Raw genomic sequence first — 26,546 nt, 5'->3', positions numbered from 1 at the left:
TGTGGAGCAGATACTCATCAAAGTGTGCACGATCAATCAAACAAATAAACTGGATGCCAAATCATCCATTTGATGCTACTTAAAAGGAGAGACGTTGTAATAGACCAACTTCTTGAGCATTATATCAGGAATATCTGTGTCTCAGAGTGAATCTAGAGATGAGTCTTTCAAAAGAAGTGAAGTGGATGCACTTTTTGGTATGAGATGTGTGTGTGTGCATGTTTGTGCAGATACAACTGCTGTGTGCCCGTGTATGCAGAAGCCAGATGAGGCCGTTGAATGATCTCTTCTGTCACCCTTCCACCTTATTTTCTTGAAACAGACTCAACCAGGGGCTACCCTTTTTTTTTTTTTTTTTTTGGCCTAAACTGGCTGACCAGTGAATAGTGATTCTCCAGGCATGTTCTCCCCTAGCTCTGGGGTTACAGACATGTAAAGCTATGCCTGGCTTTTTATGTGGATGCTGGGGATTGAACTCAGGTCCTCATGCTTGCATAGCAAGTGCTCTTACCTACTCAGCTATCTCCCTAGCCCCTCAAATGCACTTTTTATTTTTATGTTTAAGTACAGTTTTGCCCATGGGAAACTATACATTATGTACCCAGTAAGATGGCCTTGACTTTCCCAGAAAAAAACACAATATAGCTTAAAACACTTCTCAGTGATTAAAGGGGTTGTTTGATCCAAGGATTATCAGGAAGAGTTGAGTTTACTCTGTTAACCTTTTAGAAGTGGGCAGAATATAATTTTCTTGCTATAAAAACCTTTTAAAAAGTAAAGTTGCTTTTGAAAAAAAAAAAGATTTATTAAAGAGGCTGATAGAATTCTACCTCTAAAATGTACGTTGAGGGCTGGATAGATGGTTCAGTGGTAAAGGTGCTTTCTTGAAAAGTCTGCCGGCCCAGGTTCAGTTCCACAGTACTCACACAAAGCCAGATGCACAGTGTGGTGCTTGTGTCTGGAGTTCATTTGCAATGACAAGAGGCCCTGGTGTGCCCGTATTCTCTTCCCTCTCTTTCTTTCTCACATGTGCGTACACACACACACACACACACACACACACACACACATGCATACATGCATACATAAAATGTATTTTGATTTAGCACCTTTTGAATATCTGTTCTGGTAGAGGTACAAATGTTGTGAACTGATGAGAATAATGTATAACTTTTTACTGACAACTTTCATAATTGTAAACACGAACCCATGGTAATTCCCTCCCTCCCCCGACTTCCCCCTTTGAAACTCCACTCTCCATCATGCCCCATCCCCTATCAATCAGTCTCTCTTTTATTTTAATGCCATCATCTTTTCCTTCTATTATGATGGTCTTGTAGGTAGTGTCAGGCACTGTGAGGTTATGGATATCCAGACCATTTATGTCTGGAGAAGCATGTTGTAAGGAGTCCTACCCTTCCTTTGGCTCTTACATTCTTTCTGCCATCTCTTTTGCAATGGACCCTGAGCTTTGGAAGGTGGGATAGAAATATGTCAGTGCTGAACAATCTTCTGTCACTTCTTCTCAGTGCCATGGTACCTTCTAAGTCATCCCAAGGTCACTGCCATCTGAAAAGAGAAGCTTCTCTAACCAAAAGTGAGAGTAGCATTAATATATGGGTATGAACCTTAAGAAAAGTACTTACCAGGAAGTTTGGTGAACATAGTATATACATTTAGTCAGATACCAGCAGATGTTACACCCCTAGGGCACATGACTACCCCTGTTGTAGGTTTTCAGTATCAGGGATGAATTTCTTCCCATGGAGCGGGCCTCCAGTCCAATTAGAGAGCGGTTGGTATCCCCCATTACAGACATGTCACTATTGTACCCATTGGCTCATTTGTCCTGGCTGGCCAAATTTAAGACTTGGCAGTGTCCACTGTTGAGTATCTCCACTGGTGATTTCTCTTCTTCCCATTGAACTGCATGCAGCATGGCTTTTTCCAGCATTTTGTCAGCTGGTCTACCTGGAAGAGGTTTTCAGCTCAGCTCCAGCAGGATTTCTCAATGACCCAAGTATGCAGCCCAAGTATGTGAAGTCTTCAGCAACAAAGTCTTACCATCTATTCCTGGTGGGAAACCAAGAGCCTCGGCAATGGCCTGTAATGTTTTGGGGGCATTGGTGACCTCCTTGGCCAACAATTCACTGGAAGGTATCCCATCCCTGGCACTGAAATTTTTCTAGTAGCAATGCATGGCTTCTGGATATTCCATTGTCCAAAAAAGTAGGTTCTCATATGACTTATTTATATTCTCTTACATTTTGATTAGTCCACTCTCCACCTTTTCTTTATTCAATTTCTTCCCCTGACCTCACTTAGGCCTTTTCACTACCATTAATCTGTTCTATTTACATATATACAATACCATCCTATTAAGTCCTGCCCCCCCCCATCCCTTTCTTTCTTTTATGTCTCCTTTCTAGCTTATTGGCCCCTGCTACTGAGTTTTCTTCCTACTCACATAGAAATCCAGTCATTTCTAGCTAGGATCCACATATGAGAGAGAACATGTGACTTTTTCTTTCTGGGCCTGGGTTACCTCACTAAGTATAATCCTTTTCAGATCTACCCATTTTCCTGCAAATTTCACAATTTCATTTTTCTTTACTGCTGAGTAGAACTTCATTGTGTAAATGTGCCATATCTTCATTATTCACTCATCAGCCAAGGCTGGTTACATTTCCTAGCTATTGTGAATAGAGCACCAATAAACAAGGTTGAGCAAGTATCTCTAAGGTAGTGAGACAAGTCCTTAGGATATATGCCTAGGAGTGGTATAGCTGGGTCATATGGTAGATCTATTTTTACCTGTCTCAGGAACCTCCACACTGATTTCCACAATGGTTGGACCCACCAACAGTATAGAAGGATTCCTCTTTTTCTGCATCCTCCCCAGCCAGCATTTATGGTCATTTGTTTTCATGATGGTCATCAATCTGACAGGAGTGAGATAAAATCTCTATGTAGTTTAATCTGCATTTCCCTGATGACTAGGGATGTAGAACATTTTTTTAGATATTTATATGACATTTGTTCTTTTGAGAACTCTCTATTTAGTTCCATAGTCCCTTTTTTAATTGGGTTGTTTGATTTCTTATTATTTAGTTTTTTGAGTTACTTGTATATTTTGGATATTAATCCTCTGTCAGATGTAGAGCTGGCAAAGATTTTCTCCAATTCTGTAGGTTGCCTCTTTGTTCTATTCACAGTGTCATTTGCTGTACAAAAGATTTGTAATTTCATGAGGTCCCAGCACTTCAATGGTTTTATTTCTTGAGCAACTGGGGTTATATTCAGAAAGTCTTTGCCAAGACCAATATGTTGAAGGGTTTCCCCTGCCTTTTCCTCTATCAGTTACAGTGTTTCAGGTCTGATATTAAGGTGTTTGATCCATTTGGACTTAATTCTTATGCACAGAGAGAGATAAGGATCTATTTTCATCCTTCTACAGATACATACACAGTTTTCCCAACTCCATTTGCTGAAGAGGCTGTCTTTACTCCAGTGAATATTTTTTTTTTGTTAAATTTTTTTTGTACTTTTTTTTTAATTAAAAAAATTTTTTTTTTACTTTTTAAAAATTTTTTAATTAAAATTTTTTTTAATTTTTATTAACATTTTCCATGATTATAAAATATATCCCATGGTAATTCCCTCCCTCCCCACCCGCACACTTTCCCATTTGAAATTCCATTCTCCATCATATTACCTCCCCATTACAATCATTGTAATTACATATTTACAATATCAACCTATTAAGTATCCTCCTCCCTTCCTTTCTCTACCCTTTATGTCTCCTTTTTACCTTACTGGCCTATGCTACTGAGTATTTTCATTCTCACGCAGAAGCCCAATCATCTGTAGCTAGGATCCACATATGAGAGAGAACATGTGGCGCTTGGCTTTCTGGGCCTGGGTTACCTCACTTAGTATAATCCTTTCCAGGTCCATCCATTTTTCTGCAAATTTCATAACCTCATTTTTCTTTACCGCTGAGTAGAACTCCATTGTATAAATGTGCCACATCTTCATTATCCATTCATCTGTTGAGGGACATCTAGGCTGGTTCCATTTCCCAGCTATTATAAATTGAGCAGCAATAAACATGGTTGAGCACGTACTTATAAGGAAATGAGATGAGTCCTTTGGATATATGCCTAGGAGTGCTATAGCTGGGTCATATGGTAGATCAATCTTTAGCTGTTTTAGGAACCTCCACACTGTTTTCCACAATGGCTGGACCAGATTGCATTCCCACCAGCAGTGTAGAAGGGTTCCTTTTTTCCACATCCCCGCCAACATTTATGATCATTTGTTTTCATGATGGTGGCCAATCTGACAGGAGTGAGATGGAATCTCAATGTAGTTTTAATCTGCATTTCCCTGATGACTAGTGACGTAGAACATTTTTTTAGATGCTTATATGCCATTCGTATTTCTTCCTTTGAGAACTCTCTATTTAGCTACATAGCCCGTTTTTTGATTGGCTTGTTTGATTCCTTATTATTTAACTTTTTGAGTTCTTTGTATATCCTAGATATTAATCCTTTATCAGATATATAGCTGGCGAAGATTTTTTCCCATTCTGTAGGTTGCCTCTTTGCCTTTTTCACTGTGTCCTTTGCAGTGCAAAATCTTTGTAATTTCATGAGGTCCCAGTGACTAATCTGTGGTTTTATTGCCTGAGCAATTGGGGTTGTATTCAGAAAGTCTTTGCCAAGACCAATATGTTAAAGGGTTTCCCCTACTTTTTCCTCTAGCAGTTTCAGAGTTTCAGGTCTGATGTTAAGATCTTTAATCCATTTGGACTTAATTCTTGTGCATTGCGAGAGAGAAGAATCTATTTTCATCCTTCTGCAGATATATATCCAGTTTTCAAAACATCATTTGCTGAAGAGGCTGTCTCTTCTCCAATGAGTATTTTTGGCATTTTTATTGAATATCAGGTGGCTATAGCTACTTGGGCTTACATCTGGGTCCTCTATTCTGTTCCACTGATCTACATGTCTGTTTTTGTGCCAGTACCATGCTGTTTTTGTTACTATGGCTCTGTAGTATAGGTTAAAATCAGGTATGGTGATACCACCAGCCTCATTTTTGTTGCTCAGTATTATTTTAGATATTCGAGGTTTTTTGTGATTCCAAATGAATTTTTAGATTGTTTTTTCTAGTTCCATGAAGAAAGCCTTTGGAATTTTGATAGGGATTGCATTAAATGTGTAGATTGCTTTAGGTAAGATTGCCATTTTCACAATATTGATTCTTCCAATCCAGGAACAAGGGATGTTTCTCCACTTTCTAGTGTCTTCTGCAATTTCTTGCTTGAGTGTTTTAAAGTTCTCATTGTAGAGATTCTTTACTTCCTTGGTTAGGTTTATTCCAAGGTACTTTATTTTTTTTGATGCAATTATGAACGGGAGTGATTCTCTCATTTCATCCTCTGTGTGTTTGTTGTTAGCATATATGAAGGCTACTGATTTCTGTGTGTTTATTTTGTATCCTGCTACATTGCTGTAGGTTTTGATCAGCTCTAACAGTTTGCTAGTAGAGTCTTTAGGGTCCTTTATGTATAGAATCATGTCATCTGCAAATAATGATAACTTGATCTCTTCCTTTCCAATTTGTATCCCTTTTATATGTGTCTCTTGCCTTATTGCTATGGCTAAGACTTCCAAAAATATATTAAATAAAAGTGGGGACAGTGGACACCCTTGTCTCATTCCTGATTTTAGTGGAAAAGCTTCCAGTTTTTCCCCATTTAGTAATATGTTGGCTGTAGGCTTGTCATAAATAGCTAAATTTTTATTTATTTATTTGAGAGTGACAGACACAGAGAGAAAGACAGATAGAGGGAGAGAGAGAGAATGGGCACGCCAGGGCTTCCAGCCTCTGCAAATGAACTCCAGATGCATGCGCCCCCTTGTGCATCTGGCTAATGTGGGACCTGGGGAACTGAGCCTCGAACCAGGGTCCTTAGGCTTCACAGGCAAGCGCTTAACCGCTAAGCCATCTCTCCAGCCCTCCAGTGAATATTTTTGGCAAAGATATATATAGCTACCCAGACTTACATCTGGGTCCTCTATTCTGTTCCATTGATCTACATGTCTCTTTTTGTGCCAGTACCATGCTGTTTTTGTTAGTATGACTATGTAGTTAGTATAGGTGAAAATCAAGAATGGTGATACCACCAGCCTTATTTTTGTTGCTCAAAATTGTTTTATATATTTGAGGGTTTTTTGTGCTTCCAAATTAATTTTTGCATTGTTTTTTCTATTTCCATGAAATGGCCATTGGAATTTTGGTGGAGATTGCATTAAATGTATAGATTGCTTTTGGTAAGATTACCATTTTCACAATATTGATTTTTCCAATTCAAGAACAATGGATATCTTTCCATTTCCTAGTGTCTTCTGCAATTTCTTGCTTGAGTGTTTTAAAGTTTTCAGTGTAGGCATGTTTCACTCTCATGGTTAAGTTTATTCCAGGGTACTTTACTTATTTTTATGCAGTTGTGAATGGGAGTGATTCTCTGATCTCTTCCTCTGTGTGTTTGTTGTTAGCATATAGGAAGGCTACTGATGTCTGTGTGTTTATTTTATATCTTGCTACATGGCTGTGTTTATCAGCTCTAACAGTTTAGGGTCCTTTATGTATAGAATCATATCATCTGCAAATACTGATTACTTGATCTCTTCCTTTCCAATTTATATCCCTTTTATGAGTGTCTCCTGCCTTATTGCTATAGCTGAGACTTATATACTATATTAAATAAAAGTGGGGACAGTGGACACCCATGTCTTGTTCCTGATTTTAATGGAAAATCTTCAAGTTCTTCTCCTTTTAGTATTATGTTGGCTGTAGGTTTGTCATAAATAGCCTTTATTATGTTGAGATATGTTCCTTCAATTCCCAGTTTCTATAGGACTTTTTTTTCTTTTTTTATGTATAATTTTTATGTGGAGGGATGTTGGAATATGTCAAATGCTTCTTTTGCATCTAATGAGATGATCACATGATTTTTTTGTCCTTTAGTCCATTTATATAACGTGTTACATTTATCGATTTCTGTGAGTTAAACCATCACTATATCTCTATGATAAAGCCTGCTTGGTCAGGGTGAATGACCTTTCTGATATGTTCCTGTATTCTGTTTGCCAATATTTTGTTCAGAATTTGTATATCTTATGTTCATGAGGGAGACTGGTCTGTAATTTTCTTTATTTGTTCTGTCTTTGTCTGATTTTTCTATTAGTGTGATGCTGGGCTTCATAGAAGGAGTTTGGTACAATTCCTTCCTTTTCTATTTTATGGAAAAGTTTGAGAAGCGTTGGTGTTAGTTCTTCCATGAAAGTCAGGTAAAATTCACCAGTGAATCCATCTGGACCTGGACTTTTTTTACTTGGGAGATTTTTGATAACTGCTTGTATCTCCGTACTTGTTCTAGGTCTATTTAAGTAGTTAATCTCACCTTGATTTAATTTTGGTAGGTCATATACATCAAGGAAATCATCTGTTTCTTTCAAATTTTCAAACTTGTTGGAGCATATGTTCTTATAATTCATCTGTATAATTTTTTTTTAAATTTCTCTGGTATCTGTTGTGATGGTGCCTTTTTCATGTGTAATTTTATTAATTTGTGTCTCCTCTCTCTTTCTTTTGGTCAGATTTGCTAAGGGTTTATCAATCTTGTTTGTCTTTTCAAAGAACCAACTCATTGATTCTTTGGGTTGTTTTTCTGGTTTCTATTTCATTAATTTCTACCCTAGTCTTTATTTTTTCTTCCCATCTACTGATTTTTATTTTGCTTTGTCCTTCTTTTTCCAAGGCCTTAAGGTGAAGCATTAGGCTCATTTACTTGCGACCTTTCTAATTTCTTAATATAGGCATTTCTTTTGTAGGACTGACTTCATTGTGTCCCAAAAGTTTTGGTGTGTGGAGTTCTTATTATCATTTGAGTCTATGAATTTTTTGATTTCCTTCTTGATTTCTTCATTGACCCATTCATCATTTAGTAGTGTATTGTTTAGTTTCCATTATTTTGTTTATACTCTATAGGTATTCTTGCTATTGATATGTAGTTTGATTCCATTGTGGTCAGATAGAGTACAAGGAATTATTTTAATTTTCCTGTATTTGTTATGAATTGCTTTGTGTCCTAACATGGTCTGTTTTAGAGAAGATTCCATGTGCTGCTGAAAAGAATGTGTATTCTACAGCATTCGGATGAAATGTCCAGTATATATCTATTAGATCCATTTGTTCTATGACCTCATTTAATCTAGATGCATCTCTGTCTGTTGATGAGAGTGGGGTGTTGAAGTGACCCACTACAACAGTGTTTGGTGTTATCTTTGACCTTAGTTCTAATTGCGTTTGAGGAAATTGGAAGCCCCCATGTTATGTGCATATATGTTTAGGATTGTAATGTCCTCCTATTGAAGTGTTCCTTTAATCAAATAATGTGATCTTTCTTATCTTCCCTAACTAATGCTGGTCTGAAGTCTACCCTGTCAGATATTAGGATAGTGACCACTGTTTGAGTGTTCAGAGGGTCTCCATGCCTCTCCAGGTATGGCCTTCTCCAGGGCCATCTGTACTCACAGCAGTTATGAGCTTTGAATGTGCAGAGGGTATCTGTGCCTCTCCAGGTGTGGCCTTCTCTAGGGTCCTCTATACACAGTTCTGGGTTTTGAAATTCTCCATATAGCTACCATCCCAGTCCTTTTTTAAGTATGTGATTTGGAAATAACAGTTTTCTCCCAACCTGCTCTTTGTCTTTTAATTTCCCTAGTTATTTTCAAAGAGCAGAAATTATTAATTTTGATGAAGTTTAATTTATCAGCTTTTTTTTCCCAAAAATATTTATTTGCAATGGGGAGAGAGAGAGAGGGAGAGAGAGAATGAATAGGCATACCAAGACCTCGGTGTTGTCTTTGGCTTTGTAAGTTTGTACATTTTGCTGGAACTTCAAAAAATGCTATTTTGTGATTAAACATCCTCAACTTCAAATTTCTAGTCTTTATACTAAACCAAGGAAATCTTATTTTTGTGTTCTTTGGAAATATAGCATATACTATAAATAATCATAGCAACACTGTCATGGATACCTGAAGATGTTGCCAAAGCCAAACTCCGGAAACCAGGCGAGACAGACACACACATGCAGTAAGTAAAAGGGACGAGAAATAAAGTCCTTACAGGAGTCTGCCACTTCTTGTCCGATCAACTAGAGGCATGCTTTCTTTACTTTAGGCAAAGAGCTTCATAATTAGGCCCTATAAGGAATCTTTCAGAAAAATCTGTTTGGACTCAAGAGTGGCTCAATGGGCAAAGCGCTTACTGCTCGAGCTGGAGGATCTAAGTTTGATCCCCAGACCCCATGAAAAATCTGGAAGCCATGAATACTGTAATCCCAGCGCACGGATGCTGATGCTGACAGTGAAGTGGGAGGCTGAAATAGGAGAATTTTCCAGAAGCAAGCTCACAGAGAGCACAGCCCTGAATAGTAGATCCAGAATCCTGAGTGAGAAATTGCCCCAAAGGAGGTGGACAGGTGAGGACCAGCCTGAAAGTTGTTCTCTGACCCCTACATGCATGCTAAACATGCACACCTACAAAATCAATCAATTAATGTATCTGTGTATTATACTTAGACACATTTTGTGCATTGGCTTAAAGACTAGGAAAATGGCAAAGAATATAATTTATTTTGTAGCACCTTCAGTCTTATTTAGAAATAAATCTTCCATTCAGCTGTGAGTTATTACTTTTGAGTTTAGTGGCAAAAAATAACTTCAGGGGGTGTGGCTGATAGAACTTTTCTTTTTAGGCAGTCATGTAACCTACTGTGGGAAAGACCTGGGTCTTAATCAGATCACAAATTCAACTACTGGTTACAAACAGAAAGACTAGGGAAATACTGTTCAGAGCCATGGTGTCCTTATCTCTAATAGAGTAATATTAAGTTACTTCTTCCTGAGTTGTTGGAAAGTTTAAGTGAAATAATGAACCTGGCACCAGCACAGTTCAGCACACACAGGTTGGAGTGCATGCTTATTCTGTTACTAGGGTTGACCTTTGAAGCACAGGACTAGTATATGAAGTGCTCATTAAGGTTTGCACGAAGTGTTCACAGAGGGAAGACAAGGCAGGACAGTTTGGTTTCATTGAATTGAACAGATCATCGGCGATCTCTCCCCTCGCCCTGCTTCCAGGTTCATTTTGTCATTATTTCCTTTCCAACAGACTGACAAGTGAAATGTTTTGTAACAGTATTAAAGCTGCAAGATGTTTATAGTAGCAGAATTTATGACATTATTACCCATTCATTATCCAATTGGATTTGTAAAGGATTGACTTCAGAAATTCAAATTTATTCCTTTTTTGTTTTCTGTTTTTTAGGGTTTTTTTTTTTTCTTGGCTAGAAATGGAATAAAAAATCTGAAAGAAACAAGCAGAAACATATACAAAAACAAGCAGAAACATATACAATCTCTAATACTCTAAACCCTCTTCTAAAAGACTTAAAAAAGTGATTTTAGAATCCAAAGCACCACATTTTATTCAGATGTCACAGGGAAAGGGCTGAGGAAGGGAAGGCCGGGCGAGGAGAAGGGAAGTACACCCCATGGTCCAGGACACATGAACGAACATGGACCTGAGATAAAGAAATATGAGAGGCATGAAAAAATAAATCTGTGCTTCCAAAAAGATTAAAGACAGTAATAAAATAAGAGTGTCCTTTCCCACCCCAGCGTGGCTGCCAGGGTGTGAGAGGGAAGTCTTATCATCGCAAAGATCCAAAAGCATTGTTGCCACAGTTCTGGAGAGAGAACAACAGAGTCTCCTCTTGTACTGATTTTAATCTGATGCTCAGTTTGTGCAGTTCCACAGAACCAGTGGTCTTAGGTTACAGAAAACTGAGTAACAGCAGACATAGGCTTGAGCTGTCTTTAGGGTTTATTCAGATTAACTACATTCATTTGAATGCATTTAGTGCCACCAGCTGATAATTAGAAAGAAACCGTGTGACCTTTAATCTGACCGTTTCATGTTTTTGTTAGATAGGAGCCACTTGATTAATATGTCATGAGTTCATCCAGACATGTAGTAAATGTTCCTTTCAGTTGTATCATACCAGCCTTTGTTTTCTTAGTAACACATAGATATAGTAATAGGTTTCAAAAGTTACATCATCGTAAATTCAATAAGTGCCCTTAATCTCTCTCTCCAGCCAAGATTTCTTTCCTTAAACCTTTACAAGAAGTGATTTTTTGGAACTTAAAAAATTATTCATTTGTTCGTGAGAGAGAGGGGAGAGGGGAGAATGGGTGCACCAGACAAACTCCCGACGCATGTGCCACCACATACACATATGCATGCAGGTGCAAAAACAAATTAAGAATTCATTGTAAACATTTTGCATACTAATCTAAAATCTAACTCCACCTAGTGAACTTAGAATTTATAAAGGAAGGTGTCATAGAGAAATAATATCTTTAGTTAATCACCATTTTACTTTTAGCAGTAAAGTCTGCAGCTCATGAAACTGGTAATTGTGGAGTGGTTTCAGTTGCGCCAGCCCCTCAGGAGCCTATTGATCTAGCACTGAGTTATAGGTTGTTATTCAGCCATAGTGGTCTTATGCTTAGTGTTTCTTACATCTTCCTCTCTTAGTCAGGTCAGGTTTTGTATTTTTGCCAGATAAAACAAATCTCACACTAATAAGAAATTATAACCAGTAGGAGCCCGAGTCAGAGCCAGCATCAGCCTTCTTCCCCCGGCTCCTTGGTATCCCCAGGATGTTCATTTTGCACACGCACACACTGCTGCTCAACTACTGTCCCGCAGGACAACTCCAGCCAATCACGTGCAGGCTATTTTTTTTTTTTTTTCTGAGTTGATGCTGAAATTGAGAGAATTCTGTCACAGTACCAGACCAAATTCAGAATGTGAAACTTCATGGTGTTGATGGGAAAATAAAAGAAATATATTTCCTTTTTTCCCATAGACATCTCTAAAGGATTCAGCTGGAGACTGCCATTAGATGGCTAAGAGTTTTTTTTTTTTTTTTTGGTAAGAAAAAATTTACTCAAAGAACTAAAATCTGGATGTGGTGGTGCGTGTCTGGAACCACAGCACTTGAGAAGCTGAGGCAGGAGGAACACAAGTACAAGCTCAGCCTGGGCTACCTGTCATGACCCTGCTCTCCTCCCAGAAGTGCTGAAAGAAAGCCCAAATGGCCTGAACACAGTACAGAGACAAAGGCAGGGCTTGTAGGGTAGGGAAGGGCCACATCACAGAGTTCCTTGTTGCATGACAATATCTATTAAATTTAGGAGATAGATATTTGCAAACAGAGAGACAGAATGAGCATGCTGGAACCTCCTGAGATGGCTAAGAGTTTTTATGTGACACAGCCAAATTCAGCAAGTTTTTGTAAGAAAATGTTACCTAAAATCCCATCTCTTTTGCTAACCAGGGCCTGCCTAATGGAATGTTACCTTGTTCTGCTTCATTACTTACCCATTAAGTACATTTTCTTTTTTCTTTTTAATTTTTTAATTTTTATTAACATTTTCCATGATTATAAAAAAAATCCCATGGTAATTCCCTCCCTCCCGCCAGACACTTTCCCCTTTGAAATTCCATTCTCCATCATATTACCTCCCCATCTCAATCATTGTACTTACATATATACAATAGCAACCTATTAAGTTCCCTCCTCCCTTCCTTTCTCTTCCCTTTATATCACCTTTTTAACTTACTGGCCTCTGCTACTAAGTATTTTCCTTCTCATGCAGAAGCCATTTAGTACATTTTCATTGAACTCTTGCTGTTACTGGACAGTGTGCTACCATAGGATATATAAAAACAAATAAGCTAAAATCTGTTCTCAAGGAATTTATAATAGTGGGGAAAATGACCTGTAAATCCAAAATTACAACAATGTACTAGGAACTGTAAAAAAGATGGATGTAGAACACCCTGCAATTACACATAAAACTACTGTTATTTATGAAGCAGTTACTGTTCTAGCTGTTGTCTAAAAGATATTTCATTTACTCCTTTCAACAGTTTTATGAGGTAAATATTATTACATGATTTAACTTGTGCCAAGAGTACTAATTCCACCAAGGAAGGAGAAGCTAGTATCAGGAAGGGTGCTTTTTTTCCCCCCATTTTTCATTTTAGAAAACACTTCTTGAGTTGATTATACAAGGATGAATAAAGTAGAGATGGGAGGAAGATGAAGTAGTGTGACATTTCATAAGAGAGGCACATGTATAAATGTGTAGGACTCTTGGGAAAACTCTTGTTGGAAGGTAGAGCTGGGTGCTAGGAAATAAAACATGGCAGGATTATGAAGGAACTTGATATAGAGGCCTCCAGTAATAGTAATATTTATTATGTACTCAACTGTTTTCAAGCTACATTCCTAAGTTGCTTATATATATATTATCAACCCTCAAAACAAATCCAGTGAAATAACCACTTTTATAATGCTCATTTTATAGATAGGTAGAATCACAGAGCTCATGGATAGCAAAGCCAACTCCACAGCCTCACTGCAAAGCCATATTGGCACTCCTTTTCATTTAAATGTGTGCACACATTAGATTTGGAACTAAGTTTTAGAGAACTCACTGACAGAGTACATTGGACAAAAGGAGCTGCAGCAAGCACCTCCACTTAGTTTCTTCACTTGCTGCAGTCTAGGAGAAAGAATAAAAGAAGGGAAAGGGGGATATAACTATGAAAATTGGCTCTGAAATGGGTGTTAGTGACTACTTTGTAAAACTGAGCATGTTATACTCACCAGAGGTTGTTCACAAGTGGTCAATGAATCCTTTGAGTTAGGTAACTTAAGACCAATTGCAACCCAGAGATGAAGAATTCTATAGCAATTAGAGGATATTGCACCTTACAGAGTATTAAGCCCACCTAGATTTATATTTCTCTTAACTTTTTTTTTTTTTTTTTTTTTTTTTTTTTGGCTTTTCGAGGTAGGGTCTCACTGTAGCTCAGGCTGACCTGGAATTCACTATGTAGTCTCAGGGTGGCCTCGAACTCTCGGCAGTCCTCCTACCTCTGCCTCCCAATGCTGGGGTTAAAGGCGTGCACCACCATGTCTGGCTCTCTTAACTTTTATACATACAAATCAATTGGAAAATGTACTTTGAAGGATTAAACTCCAATCAGCATCTCAGGTTTATATTTATGTCCAATGACTGGTAGAAATGCTTAAGATAGTCTGTAATAGCTCTTAGTCACCTTTCTAGTTAAACCATATTTACAAGTATATTTTGGATGTATAGGAGAATTTCCATAGATTCTATTATAATCTATTCTAAGTTATGAAAAAAAATCAAGATAAGGGAAAATTGTGATCACGCAGCTGCTCAGAAACGAACCTTGAACTGGAAAGCCAATTTGGTGAGCTGTATTTCCCAAGAGAAATTCTTGGTGGATGGATTGCAGATTTCCCACAAGCTCTCATGTAAGGTATGTTGATTTGTCATTGTCACGTCTTCACAGTGCTGAAATGAAATGATTTAAAACTGCCCTTTGTGTTCAGGCTTAGGTTAGGGAAGGATAACTCTGGGAAATAGAACTTGTGACATCTCTCCTAACATGTGGTCCCCTAGTGTTCTAGTAGCCTGGTTTCTGAACTGTGGAACACAGATACTTTGTAGGGTCCAGGATGTACCACTGCCACATATAGGCAATGCCAGAAATGTACAGTCAGACACGAGCCCCTGGGCACTCAGAAGAAGGGGTAGGGAGTGGTTGGTGGTGGCCAAGGCTCAAGAACAGTCTGCAAAGGAATAATCCCGGGTCACACCTGCTCCAGCACTTGATGCCTATAGAGGCCATGGCATCCTGGGAGCTGGAGTATGACTTGCAGGGGAAAGTGGATTCATTTTGGTAGCATTTATCAAGAGGCCAGCAATTTAATGTATACCTTCTTCCCTCAGAAGCTCTTGGATCTGATAGTCAGATCCAGGAACTCCAGCTGTGAGGCCTGTGCAGGCCATCCTAGAAACTATGAGGGGAAGGATCTGCTGCCTGTGTAGACAGTCCGCCGTCAGGGTACTAGCACTGCCTGGTGACAAGCTACAGCTCCCGCATTGCCAGCACCTGGTGGAGCTGAGCACGGAAACCTGAGATTGAGCTGCTGAGAGAGAAATGCACCATTCACGGTGTGGATGTGGTGCTGCTGCTCATCCCCATAGCACTGGATTGTCTACTCAGGGAGATACTTTGGTGCAGCTGTGGACCATGGAGAGAGAGCACAGGGGCCTCCTGTCTACACTGCTTCTCCTCCTATGAGAATGCCTGGGTCAATAGCATACAAACTAGTCAAGTGCTCCCAAGGGGAAGATCATCCCTGCTCTGTTGACAACAGAAGTTGACAAAATGAAGCACCTGGTATGCAGCAGAACCTGCTGTGTGTTTGGAACCATTATTCATCTTTGCACAGCATCTTCCTCCAAAAAAAAAAAAAAAAAAAAAATTAAGGTCAAGACCTCTCCAAACAGCAGTGCTGTCAGCCCATTCCAAAGACCTTTGTCAGTCCTACTTCCCTCCAGGAGTTGTCTGGGTTGCTTGGGCAGCTAGGAGGCTGTTATTAATACTCTTGGGGTATGAAATGACTGGAAATGTGTGTTGCTGCTTGGTGAGAATTTCATACAGCTTATTCTTATACTGAAGCTTCTTGTGGTATAATTTTATCTGCTTTTACTTGGTGGAAGAATTATGAGGACAACCCACTGGGCAGAATGAAAGACTAGCTAAAGAGAAAGGGCTGGCATTTTTAAATATGCTATGGTGGTTTGATTCAGGTGTCCCCCACAAACTTCGGTATGTTGACTGCTAGGTTCCCAGCTGATGGAGATTTGGCGTTAAGCCTCCTGGAGGCAGTGTATTGTTGGGGGGGGGGGCTTATGGGTGTCATAGCCAGTTTTCCCTTGCTGGTGTTGGGCACACTCTCCTGTTGCTGTTGTCCACCTTATGTTGGCCAGGGGGTGATGTCCACCCTCTGCTCATGCTGTCATTTTCCCTGCCATCGTGGAGCTTCCCCCTCGAGCCTATAAGCCAAAATAGACCTCTTTTTTTTCCCCCACAAGTTGCTCTTGGTCAGATGATTTCTATCAGCAATGTGGACCTGACTGCAACATAGGCAGAAGTAGGTGACTGTTGGCTAGGCTTTACTGTGGCATTGGTGACATTGAATAATTTCAGGGACTACTTTGAAGTTTAAATGCAAGTTAAATGAAGCTTTTCCTAAGGTTCTGTTAAATGGTGCTTCTTTCTTATTTTTCTTTTATTCCTTTCTCAAGGAAGGGAGTTTAAAGAGATTTGCCCAGCTTGTTGTATATGTCCATTTTAGCAATGGAAATAAAATGTGATTATAACATTTGTCTTGGCCTCGATGTGATCATCTGAACTTTAATTTTCCCAAGTATAGAGTCATCATCCTCTTCCCCCTTCCCCCTCCTTTCTCTTCAGCCCAGGCTGGCCTTGAACTCACAGAGATCCTCCTACCTCAGCAACCTGAGTGCTGGGATTAAAGGTATGAGCTGGCTAGAGGAGGAAGAATTGGTTGGCAGGTACATAGTTGGGTGGTACTTTGGCTTGATTTACAGGTTTGGATTATATAACATTTACTGTGTATTCTTTGTTCCACGATGCATCTAAATTTAGTCACATGTACATACAGTTATACATAGGTATAAGATGGTTTATTCCTAAAAGTTCAGTTAGAGGACTCCATTCGCCATACTGTGTATGCATCCAAAACTAGTCCAGGCTGGATGGCCCTGTACTGCTCTGATCCTGAATGTATCTAAGAAGAAATGGGTACTGATCATGAATTATGGTTACTAAGGTGAGGAGAAACTAGTTCATTGGTGGGTAGTATACCTGCAGCTCAGTAGGATGGGGTTCCAGGCCCCCGATAGGTTTCTAGGTATATGAGAATGGTGTGTTTATTGCTCAAGGCAAGCAGCGTCTGGGTGGCTCAACTATTCCCTTTGCTTACCTGCTTCAAGACCTTGGGAAATGAATTGAACATATAGGAGTCAGAGTCTAGTAAGTTACTAAGCTTATTTGAAATTCTAAATTTTTCTTCCTTTTAGGCATATAAAGATGTAAATATAGAGCAAAATAATTCCTTACTTCAAATGAAATTATTATCATATCTTGTTATAGATATCATTATTATTTTATGTTTCTTTTCATTGATCCTAATCCTTTCTCCTCAATTTCCCCATTTAAAGGTACAGTTACTTTTTCTTTCTTTCTCTCTCTCTTTCTTTCTTTCTTTCTTTCTTTCTTTCTTTTTGTTTTTGTTTTTTCAAGGTAGGGTCTTACTCTGGTCCAGACTGACCTGGAATTCACTATGGAGTCTCAGGGTGGCCTCAAACTCATGGCAGTCCTCCTACCTCTGCCTCCCGAGTGCTGGGATTAAAGGTGTGCGCCACCACACCTGATTTACTTTTTCTTAAAAATAAGTCTCTTCAGTAGTTTCTTGTATAGCACTTTCATTGGGTAAGAGTAAAAATAGAATGAGCCTTGATTCTATAGACTTGACTGTAAAAGAAGTTACTCCTAAGCAAGAGTTGCTTAACATGTAAAGCAGAGGTTTTTTCAGCCAGTAATAATCTCAGGTTTCAAGTACTGCTGATTACATGACATGACCATCATCTTCTGTGTGTAACTTTTACTCTCTCATACAACCCAACCTTGCACATATTTTTAAATATATATTTCTGTCAACTCAGAAATTTAGAAATGGGGTGCTTTTCTGTTTTTTCTTTTTTTCCTGTTTTTTCTAAGACAACAGTGATACCAGCTAAGATTTTCCGAGGTGTTAAGTACCTGATTTCTGGCATTTTATTTGCTTTTAATTTTCATTTACTCCCAAAAGCTAAAAAGAATGTTTTAGCCAGGCGTGGTGGTGCACACCTTTAATCCCAGCACTTGAGGCAGAGGTAGGAGAATTGCCATGAGTTCAAGGCCACCCTGAGACTACATTGTGAGTTCCAGGTCAGCCTGGACTAGAGCGAGACCCTACCTTGAAAAACCAAGAAAAGAAATCCAACAATGTTCCTCCAGAAATAAGGTGAAATAATTTGGGATGTAAAATTCTGCTTTGGATACCTCTTCTCTCCCCTCCCCTCCCCTCCCCTCCCCTCCCCTCCCCTCCCCTCCCCTCCCCTCCCCTCCCCTCCCCTCCTCTCCTCTCCTCCCTCTCTCTCTCTCTCTTTCTCTGCTTGCAAATAAAAATTTTAAGTTCACTTGTAGTTATTTCTGGAAAATGTGTTTTAGGCTTTGAGTCTGTCCTTACTTACATAAATATGAATTTTTAGCTATTTTGACCTGTGTACATTAGAAAAATTTGTAAACTAGTTTAGAAAGGATCTTATTTTCAATATAAAAATGTAAAATATAGCAATGTCAAACAAATTTCTCTTTATATTCATGTTCAAATATGTTATTACTAAAAAAGCAAAACCAAAGTAGTTTTGATTTGTATTTCCCTGATGGCTAAAGATGTTAAACATTTAAAAAAATGTTTGTTGGCCATTTGTTTCTTCCTTTGAGACCTCTTATGTTCAGTTCCCTGTCTTATTTTTTGAGTGGGTTGATTTTTTTATTATTGTTCAATATTTTTGAGTTTTATTTTGTATTCTAGATATTAATACTCTAGAGAATGGAGGAGGATAAAAGGAATGAGACAACAAAACAGAGGAAGAACTATCTGGAAAGAGGAGGCTCCTCAGAGGCATGAGATGGGGAGAGGAAACAAAAGAGGATAACAGGGATGGAATACGATCAAATTATAGTTTGTTCACTCATACATTAAAGCTCTCAGTTTTTTAAAAAATATTTTTATTTATTTAAGAGAGAGAAAGAGAGGCAGGTACACCAGGACTTCCAGCTGCTGCAAATGAATTCCAGATGCATGTGCCACCTTGTGCATCTGGCTTATGTGAGTCCTGAAGATTCAGATCTGTGTCCTTTGGCTTTACAGGCAAGCTCCTCAGCCACTAAGCCATTTCTCCAGCCCTCAATTATTTTTCAAAAGCATAAAACCAGAGCTCAATGCCTGCTCATATTTCACATCTCCCCTAAAGCATTCTTTTTTTTTTGTTTTGTTTTTTTGTTTTTTTGTTTTTCGAGGTAGGGTCTCACTCTGGCTCAGGCTGACCTGGAATTCACTATGTCGTCTCAGGGTGGCCTCGAACTCTTGGAGATCCTCCTACCTCTGCCTCCCAAGTGCTGGGCCCTAAAGCATTCTTGTTATTTCCCTTGTAAGGTGTTATCTGATTCAGGAAAGTGCCAGGAACCTTATATTAGTTCATACCATTTGATGGGCATTTAATTTCATGAAAGTGGATGGACAATGTAAAGAAAGTCCAAATGTTTCTTAATTTTTCAACCAACATTAATCATCCAAAGTTTAAAATAATCTGCTTTTTATGTAATGTAGTCATCATTTCTTTTTGCTTTTCCCTATTACTCTTAAACTGTCAAACCATATGCCAGGCTGAATTAAATTGTCCCTAATCTCAGGTATTTTTTTTTACTATAAAATATGCAAGTCCTTTGTAGTTAAAGATTTCTGACATTTGCATTTTGCTCTGTGTTCTTATACTATATTAAGCTAAATTAGTAGTAGAATTTTATAAGGTCCCTGCTTCTGTAACAATTAATCTGCCCCCTCCTCCATTTTTGCAAATAGTTGGAAAAGCTTTTATAGTAGTGGCACTGTAGGACATAGTGTTAAAACATGATATCCAATACAAATAATTTACCTATTATTAGTACTAGAGCCCTACAGCCCCTTTTTGTACCTTCAAAAAGACATCTGGTGGGGGAGCGATAGAGATTGCTTTAGCTTTAAATTCTTTCTTGTAACATGATAGCCACTAAAATTTGATTGGAAACTCCATAATTAGTAGATCTGAATTTTAGAACTTCATGAAATATCTTCCTATACTTTTTCAAAGACAAGAATGTGGTGGTTCACATCTTTAATCCCAGCACTCAGGAGGCTGAGGTAGGAGGGTTGTTGGGAGTACAAGGCCAGCCTGGTGCTACAAAGTGAGTTCCAGGTGAGCCTGGGCTAGAATGAGATGCTACCTTGAAGGAAAATAGAAAGAAAAAAATAATAATGAAATAGCTTTTTATTTCTTTTCTTTTTTTTTTTTTTTTTGGTTTTTCAAGTTAGAGTCTCACTCTAGCTCAGGCTGACCTGGAATTCACTATGTAGTCTCAGGCTGGCCTCAAACTCATGGCAGTCCTCCTACCTCTGCCTTCCAAGTACTGGGATTAAAGTTGTGTACCACCACACATGGCTGAAATAGCTTTTTAAAACCATGTGAATGACATAGGAAAATTGATAGTTTTAAAGTTCTTAAACTTTTGAATTTAAGAATTTTGTTTTTGTTATAATTAGTTGTTGGGGCTGGGGTGAGAAATGAGTTAGTAAGGTGCTTGCTTTACAAGTATAAGGACCTAAATTGCAGGGTGTCAGGTGTGCTTATAATTCCACTTCTGGAGAAACAAAGACCAGCGGACCCCTGGAGCTCTCTGGCCAGCCAGTGTAATGATCTCCAGGCCAATGGAAGACCTTGTCTTAATAACTGTTGTCAGACAACACTTGAGGAATGACATTCAAGGCTGTTCTCTGGTTTCCAGATGCATGCACACACACACTTGCATATAAAAAAAAATTATGCAGCTGAGAAGATGGCTCAGTGGGCAAAGTGCTTTCTGTACAAGCATGAGGACCTGAGTTCAGATCCCCGGCACTCACATAATAGCCAGACATAGTGGCTTGCATCTGTAATCCCAGCATTAGGGAGGCACAGATAAGAGGATCCTTAGAGCTTGCTGGCTAACTAGTCTAGCTGAATCAGTGAACTCTAAGCTCAGTGAAAGGCCCTGCCTCATTTTTATTTTTTAATAGTTGCAGTTCTCCCAGCACCATTTGTTTACAAGGCTGTCTTTTCTCCATCGTGTTTTTGGTTTCTTTGTCAAAAACCAGATGGCTATAGCTGTGTGGATTGATTTTCTGTGTCTGCTATTCTGTTCTGTTGGTGTGTGTTTCTGTGTCAGTTTCATGCTGTTTTTGTCACTATGAGTCAGCAGTGTATCTTGAGATCTGGTATTGTGATACCCCTAGCATTATTGCTTGTGCATGGGTTCTTCCTCCACTGCCAGGATTGCGTTGACTGTATGGTCTTTTGTGTTTCCATATGAATTTTAGAATTTTTTGTATTCCTGTGAAGAGCATCATGGGAATTGCACTGACTCTGTAGATCATTTGTGTATAGATCACTTGTGGTATCACTATATTTTTAAACATATATTAACATAGTTTTAAACATAAGTATATACATACATATATATATATGTACATACATACATACATATATATCTATATATAATTTATTTATTTATTTATTTGAGAGTGACACACAGACAAAGAAAGAGGCAGAGAGAGAGAGAGAGGAAGAGGGAGAGAATGGGCGTGCCAGAGCCTCTAGCTACTGCAAATGAACTCCAGATGCATATGCCACCTTGTGCATCTGGCTTACATGGGTCCTGGGGAATCGAGCCTTGAACCAGGGTCCTTAGGCTTCACAGGCAAGCACTTAACTGCTAAGCCATCTCTCCAGCCCCACATAAGTATATTTTTGAAGAAATCTTAACATCTGGAGGAAAGATTTCTAAGGTAGCTGAGATGATCCTTAGAGTTGAGCCAAAGCCTCCTGTGTATTATGTATGTAATGCATTCTGTTAAGTGTGTACTTTCTTTAGCAATTTTTTTTATTGATTTGTCATCTGAATCATAAAGTACAATTCAGTAAACACCATTCAGTCTCAGGACTGAAAATGTCTGAAGGCTTACCTATCATATCTTATCCAGGCATGTAACTATAAATATTCTGTATCCTTAGTTCGGGGCTCTCCGTATACTTTAGAAATGACATTAATGGGAGCTTTGACATCTCACTGTGAAAATCAAAGCAGTTACCCTGTGTCTTTATCTGAGTGAGGGAATGTTATGCCTCTGCTACCTGAGTGAAAAAGATTCCACTGGATTCCTACAGTGTGGTTATGGATAGTCACTGATTGCTTTTCTGTGTTTTTGAATACATCCTCACTATATAAATATCTTGAGAAAAAGTGAGGATTGTTAAAAACCTTCTTATCCCTTCTGATGTTTTGTATATTCTCAGTTTGTCAAGTGTGTTGATACTACACTTAATCTTAGCCAAAAGGCCAAGAGTTGATGAAGGTACTTCAAATTAAATTGAACTACAGCAAAATTAGAGCAAACCAAAGATAGTTGCTTCTGTTTTCCTATTTTAAGAAACTTCACTACAACTGAGCAGCATATCCATACGTGCATGAGTGGACTTAGGAATATGCAGCCATGTTGAGACATCTAAAAATTGATTTAGGGTTAAAGAGCAATTAAGTTGGGCTGGGGAGATGGTGTAGAGGTTAAAGGCATCAGCTTGCAAAGCCTAAATTCTGGATTCAATTTCCCAGTACTCATGTAAAGTCAATCCTTTGCAGTAGCAAGAGGCCCTGGAGTGCCCATATTCTCTCTTTCTCTCTCTCTCAGTCCAATAAACAAATAAATAACTAAATGCTATTTTTTAAAAAGAGTAATTAAGATTTTTACTGTTTTTTTGGCCTCCAACTAAACATTTTCATATCACAGTAATATAAATATTTTAAAGCATTCCAGGCAGTTCTCCTTCAACATTTCCAGTGATTTCAGTAAGCCTGCCTCCCTGGAACAGCTGCAAGTTATTCCAGACATCTGTACCAAATGCTCATGTTCTTAAGTCCATTTGAAAACAACTCTCTCACTCCATTAACAGCCTCAGTAATTCTGTACTATTTTTCTAAGCAAGACTTAGGGAGAAATAAATCTAGTATATCAAAGAGCGGAGAATCCTGGGACATGGTTTTCAAACTGATTATCTATGGTTGTAAACATAATGCTTTACTTGTTTTTCCAGTTTTTTGTATGTAAAATGTTGGTTTCTTAAATACTTAAGAGTTGTGTAATTTGTTAAATACTTAAAAAGAAATCTCTTTAAAAAGAAATGGAGTCTTTTTTTTAATAAAGATCAAACATTCTGGTTGAAAATTAATCATAAAATTTAAACAGTTAAGTAGAATAAACGTAATAAACTCAACACTCTACTATCTACTTCTTACATGCTGGTGAAAATTTTTCTGTGCTATTTTCTGTTTTATACTATTAGCCAAGTACAACAGTATTGAATGTGGATATGCCACAGCTTGTTCCATAACCTCAAGTAAGCATCCATCTGGAACTGAAAAAACTTGACAGACTGTGAGAAGTAGTAGTCAACAGCTTTAAAATAATTAAGTAATATAGGAAGAGACCTCGTAAAAGAGCTGTTATATGAGCTTATTGTTAATTTTTGTAAGAAAATAAGTTGAGGGTTGAGGAGATGGCTTGGGGGATAGACTGCTTGCTGATAAAGCCAAATTTGATCCTCACATGTTATGTAACAAGCCAGAAGTCATGGTGGACTTCGGTAATCCCAGCACTATAACTGCAAGATGGAAGGCAGAGACAGGAGAATTTCGTGGGCCCTTGCAGTGAACACTTCAAAAAGAACATCAGCAGAACAAACCCCAGAGAAACCTGTACAGACAGGTAGAATGGCAAGGACAGGCTTGAAAGTTGTCCTCTGATCACCACATATACATAGAATTAATTAATTAGTTAGTTAAATCTTTTTAAAAAGAATGTTAAGAAGTCAAGCAGTTTTTTTCCATTTTAAACTCTGTGATACTATATCATAATGACCAAAAGATAAGTTTAGTTCATTAGAAGATGAAATTATTACTTATGAATATAATTTCTGTTTATACTTTTAGAAAGAGGTTTGAGTGTGTTCACAACAAGTGAAAGTAGAATAATTAAATTAGAATAAGCAAATTACTATAAACTTTAAAAAGTACCTCCTTGACTGGACATGGCTCATAATCCCAGTATTAGGATAGGCTAAGGTAGGAGGATTATAAACTTAACCTACCAGAACTACACTGTTAGTTTCAGGCCTGCCCTGAACTACATAGAAAGACTATGTTTAAAAAAATCCTTAATGATTTCTGATGTATTGCTTCCTTTGCAAGTATTCAGATACATGAACCTACTTCTTAGCAGGCATTTACTTATTCTGTAAAACTCGTGCAAACCTGATGCTTCAACTCCATGAAAATTTATGATTTTTTTTTTTTTTTTCCCAGATAGGGTCTCACTCTGATCCAGGCTGAGCTGGAATTCACTGTGTAGTCTCAGGGTGGCCTCAAACTCATGGCTATCCTTCTACCTTTGCCTCATGAGTGCTAGGATTAAAGGAGTGTGCCACCATGCCTGGAAAATTTATGATTTTTGTATGTCCCAGGCATAACAAGATTTGAAAACCAGAAAAACTCTAGAAAAAATGTATACTGCTTTGGATAATCTTTGTCAACCATTAAAGATAGTTTAGCTTTATAATTGTGGATGAGTTGGCACAGAGAAAGGATTGGGATTACTTAACTGAATATCTTCACTTACCTTTATGATCCAGCATAGAGCCTTTCTTTGTGAGGCCTCCTAGATTCTTTCTCTGCAAATTGTTTTTCTTTTCTTTTTCTCTTTTTGATTAAATTTTTTTTGGCACGCCCAACAGACTAGCCTTTTTCTTTTCTAATGCGTGAGAGAGAGAATGAGAGAGAATTGGCATGCAAGGGCTGCCAGCCACTGTAATCAAATTCCAGATTTGTGCACACGTGCACTGTCACACATGCGTCACTTTGTATGTCTGGCTTACGTGAGACTGGGAGAATCAGACATGGGTCTTTAGGCTTCATAGGCTGACACCTTAACTGCTAAACCATCTCTCCAGCCCAGTGTTTTTCTTTTTATAGTGTGGTATATGTGTGTGTATGTGGGGTGTGTACAGATGCGTGTGGCTGTATATATGTTTAGGGCTTAAAAGAGTATGATAGGTGTCCTCCTCTGTCACATGACTTTGCTTCCTTGAGACAAAGTCACTCACTGAACCTGGAGGTGGTGGCTTTTGGTCAGAGTGGTTAACCAGAGAGCCTCAGTGATTCTTCTGTCTCCATGTCTCAAGACTGGGGTTACAGGCATGCGCAGCCATCACCAGATTTTACACATGGATGCTGGGGATTGAACTCAGATCCTTCTGCTTCTGTGACAAATACTTTTAATCACTGAGCCATCTGCCCAGACCTCATTGTAGGTTTTTAAAGAAGTACTCACTTATTTTTCTACTTGTTAAGTTTCTGTTTCCCTTTATAGTTTATCACTCCTGTATATAATTAGCCTAATACTACATCCAACCATTTTAGATTGTCACTTTTTTTCTAATAAAAAAAACAAATGGTTCTCACTATTCTTTTTGTTTTATTTTCCAAGGTAGGGTTTCAATCAAGCTCAGGATGACCTGGAATTAACTATGTAGTCTCAGGGTGGTCTTGAACTCATGGCATTTCTCCTTCCTCTGTCTCCTGAGTGCTGGGATTAAAGGCATGTGCCACCACACCCAGCTTTCTATTCTTAAAGTCACTCAAATACACTTCACCTCTGGCCTCCAACCAAGCATATTTCAGCAGACATCAACTCCATGTTCTATAGCCTAACTTAGCTTTGTTTTCTTTTTCTCTCTGTCTTTTGGTGTGTGTGTGTGTGTGTGTGTGTGTGTGTGTGTGTTGTTCCCCATGGAGTTGCAGATATGCATGATTATGCCCAGCTATTCATGTGGGTCCAGCCATCAAACTTGAATAGTTTTTCAGGCCTCCTCAGGCTATCATACTTGCACAGAAAGTGCTCTTAACCGCTGAGCCATCTTTCCAGACCTATCTGTTTTTATACTATCTACCTGAAGTCAGTATCAAATCCCACGGATAATGGGCTTTATCCCACAGCTCTTCCCCCATCTCAGATGCCACTCACAAGTTCCACGTTGAGATCTGTGCTTTCTGATTGATTAACCATATAAATCAGGCATTTCTGCAGCTCCCAATTTGAGTTCAGTTAATTTGCCATAGTGGCTGATGGAATATGAATGCTTACCTGTTTAACTCTAAAGGGTATGACAAAGGCTACAGATCAATGGCTAAATGGAAGAAATGTCAGATATCTCCATATTCAGGAAATTACAGGGTTTTAGGAGCTCTGTAGTATGTGGTGTTTTTCATGTCCTATGAGTGAGTGTCAAAGTTCATAGTTATTTGATAAGTCTAAAGAGTGGACCAGCAACCATATTCCTACTAAAATAATTAATTTGTTTTAAGAATAAAGATCTAAAACTTAGAACAAAAGTTCTCTCTCATCTTTGTTGAGAGGAACATGTGTATTTGGGAGTGTGTGTGTGAGAGAGAGAGAGATTGACAGAGATACTGGGCAGTTCTGATGTTAGACTTGTGTTTGTGAGAGAGACCTGGCATTCTGATGTTGG

At 38.5% G+C, this 26,546-nt stretch overlaps 1 protein-coding gene across 1 annotated transcript in view; it reads left to right on the top strand.

Moving 5' to 3' along the window:
• Atf6 (activating transcription factor 6) overlaps positions 1 to 26,546 on the top strand; it is a 238,157-nt gene that overhangs the window by 145,232 nt on the left and 66,379 nt on the right. The gene's annotated exons all lie outside the window — the stretch shown is intronic.

The sequence above is a fragment of the Jaculus jaculus genome, chromosome 1, assembly GCF_020740685.1.
Source record: "Jaculus jaculus isolate mJacJac1 chromosome 1, mJacJac1.mat.Y.cur, whole genome shotgun sequence".
NCBI classification, from domain to species: Eukaryota; Metazoa; Chordata; class Mammalia; order Rodentia; family Dipodidae; genus Jaculus; species Jaculus jaculus.
The sequence above is the reverse complement of the archived record's forward strand: the minus strand, read 5'-3'. Positions and strand labels throughout refer to the sequence as shown.